The sequence below is a fragment of the Lactuca serriola genome, chromosome 5, assembly GCF_051521515.1.
Source record: "Lactuca serriola cultivar US96UC23 chromosome 5, Lser_US96UC23_V15, whole genome shotgun sequence".
Lineage (NCBI taxonomy): Eukaryota > Viridiplantae > Streptophyta > Magnoliopsida > Asterales > Asteraceae > Lactuca > Lactuca serriola.
In genome coordinates, this window is record NC_136412.1 from 300,999,004 (window position 1) to 301,002,475 (window position 3,472).

The 3,472-nt window shown below is 30.2% G+C and overlaps 1 long non-coding RNA gene across 2 annotated transcripts; it reads right to left on the minus strand.

The window, feature by feature from the left end:
* LOC145051751 (uncharacterized) lies at positions 1–1,287 on the minus strand. Of its 2 annotated transcripts, none has more exons than XR_013683811.1 (2): positions 939–1,287; positions 1–613 (listed from the first exon to the last, which is right to left on the minus strand). It is a non-coding gene; the product is annotated as an uncharacterized LOC145051751 (long non-coding RNA). The 2 variants fall into 2 exon arrangements; XR_013683812.1 differs by having other exon boundaries at positions 729–1,287.
* Between the last annotated feature and the right edge of the window lie 2,185 nt (positions 1,288–3,472).

Sequence of the window (3,472 nt, forward strand, 5' to 3'; positions counted from 1 at the left end):
TATATAAACCTGATATATAACAATAAGTATTAAATTCGCAAAAGATACATCTCACATAGTTTTCCGCTGATGAAGTGTTGTTCTCATTCCACTCACCAAACAGTTAAAATTGGAAAAAAATATCAAAAAATTTACATGTAAAGCTTGGTTAATTTACACCAACTCGACTAACCATCTATATTGGACTAATTATGAACTCACAAGCCACTTCGTCCCCATTTTGACGCCAAATCAATTGATATTTACATCTAATGAGTTCCTATAAAATGCACGTCATTTAAGAATTTCAACAAAAATAAAAATAAAAATTATAATTCTTCCTACATTATGTAAGCAGAAAAACTACAGTAGTTAAATAACAAAAACGTGATTAATTTTCTCATTCAATTAAAAACAAATTAGTTATATAACAAAAACGTGATTAATTTTCTCATTCAGTTAAAAACAAATACATTCCCAACATACAATATATTGTTATCTGATACCGTAAATGTAGATATCAAAAAAAACGAAATTGATGTTAGGTACAAAAATGTTTGAGTAAGTTTTATTTTTATCGGTGGATAATTTGTGTTATGTATCTTGCTTCTTCCTAATGCTTCTTTGCCTCCACCTACAAGCCAAAAGTTTGAAACTTTGAGATACTATTTGACCTCGAGAAACCCAAAAGTTCCAAGTTGTGAACAAAAGAAAATACATGAGAAATCAAGTGCAAACAAAAAAAATACCTTGACCCGACAGACATTTCATCAAACAACTGTCTTGCACCCATATTTTATCAAATTGACAAGAAAACTATAGAAAAGTTATTAAACTACTACCTTAGCAGGTAAAAAATCAAGGGGAAAATAACCAAACGGTAGAGAGGGAGTTTAGACCGAACCAAAAAATCAAGGGGAAAAGAATCAAACTTTTTAATGTAAAATGTGAAATCAAACCTCAAAACGGTGGGACGATGGCAGATTACAGAGAGGAAAGTCATCATGGCAATAGGCTAAATCGTGTCGGTGGTGCCTGTTCGAAGCAAAAGCTGTGTTTTTTCCTATTTGTAAGCTATCACTTCTTGCTTTTTGATGTAGGAGGAGATTGATGATCTTTGGAGCTAGGGTTTCGTATGGAAAACAAGGAGAGAAGAATTAAAAACGGATTCAAAATTTAAGAGTAAGGTGAAGAGGAGATAAATTGGCCGGATTTAAAGGAGCTCAAAGAACGTAATTAATCATATGGGAGTTTTAAAGAGAGCAGGGGCATTCTTGATACTTTGAAAAGAAAAAAGAATTGGAGAGGGACACGTATCATAAAGGATTTTGAAGAGGAATGTATTAATTTGAATATATTACATAATTAGGTTGTAACCGTGTAGGTGAATATGTAAAACAACTTTAATTAGTTATTGGACGTTATAATTAATATTACATTTGCAAAATAACAATATACTTTTATTAACTTGCAAATTTAAACATCCTACTTTAATGTTTTGTTATTAAATCACTCTAATAAATTTCAATAACACATGAAAAATACTTACTTGCATCAGTACTTCGTTCATCCTTCATTTATTCAAAAAATAAAAATTCATATCAATACTTTCTTGCATTTAAAAAATAGAACCTTGCATCAATACTTTCTTGCATTTTATCATTTCTTAGGCACAAAAATATCATTTTAAAGTAGAATCCCTAAAATTAACTCTTTAATCCCATTTAGGGAGAGAATTAAATTATATTTTATATATAAAAAAACATTAGCGTTAAAACATAAATTATGACTATTAAAAATTGCGGTTCCAAAATTTTAAATATACAACCACTCATGTGAAAGCTCCAATGTTTAGGAATGGAAAACACTTTTATGAAATAAATTTCATATATATATAAATAATTAATGTTGCCACTCGATAAAAGAAACCATCACTGATGAAAAAAACTTTAGATACACACCAGCACAATTTAAAAAAAAACACTTCCATCTCTTCTACACAAATTTAAAATATTTATTTTATCCATCATACGCTCACACCTACCTTCATTTTATCTTCATCACATAATCTTGATCTTCTAAATCACACCATATTTATAAATCATAACTATTAAAAAAAATCCAATTCCTAATCTTAAAAAAAACAAAAATCAAAAATCAGCAAAACAAATATGTTGATGAAACAAACAAAATAGTTTTTAAAAAAGAATATAAAAGGTAAAGAAGAAAACTTGGAGTCATCTGCTATGATTTCTACTGAATACCTTCAGTGAATCATGCTTCCTTTACATTGGATGTCAAACTACCATATGTAAATACATGGTTTCAGAATTCATATTTATTAGTTACACCAATTGCATCTTCAGCCCTATTGAATTACGATTGAATAAGGACAATGGCAATGTTATTTATCATATAAATAAAAAGTTAGTTTTTGGAAGTCGTCTAAATTTCCGTCTAGGAAAGTCTTTACACACAACATGGGTCGGTTGAAATTCTATCATATATCCTTTTTGTTTGGTAAGTTGCTAAAGACGAAATGTCTGCTTCCTATTCTTTCACTAATTTGACACTTTGACTCCACCGGTGGCACTTGCATTCATCCTCCAGTTACCTACAACCACTCTTGACAAAGCCATACAACCATCATTGTCACATACCACCCTCGACTTTACAACCCTACCCATTGTCCCTCATAACATAATAAACTCATCTGATATCTTCATATCCAACAATAACCGACACTCCAAAACCTATTTTTATAAACAATCAATTTAGAATTAAATTAGTTTTTACTTTATTTTAGAAAATTAAATAAGTGCAATTTTTCAATTTATAAAAATCATTTGAAAAAAAATACAAATCAAACCAAGATACCAGATTGCAAATCTTGAATACCCTTGCTACTGACAAAATTAAGATGAAACCACCAGGTCTACAAAGAAAAAAATAAAGGTGATAAAATATCAAACACATGGAGGGCATATCTAAAGACTTGCATTATATTATGTACAGTAACACAAAAAAAACTGATGAGTTCGAATTGCTCGAAACATACAAGATTGCTTGATGGCAAGAAACAATGTCTGATGCGAAAAACAATACATATCAATGGAAGTCTTACTTTTGAACCACCTTCATTAAAATTTTCACCAAAGTGTTCTTCAACAACAACTTTCAGCTTCCATCGAAGCATGTTGAAGTGCCAAAAATAACATGAGATACATAAAGTATTTAATTTTTTCAAAACTCTTTCACAATAGACAATTTAACACAGCAATAGTTTACAGACTATTGACCCTGAGCAACTTATACCGTTCCTTTTTTCTCCACATGGATCGCCACCGTTAGAACTACATTTATTTAATTGTCTAGGAGATTATAAAATTTGATATGTGGCTACCAGAGCAGTGACTACACATGAAGTTTATATGTAGAATCAATCCACTCAGGCATAACATCAAACAGGTCATGTACGATTGTGATCAGCTTA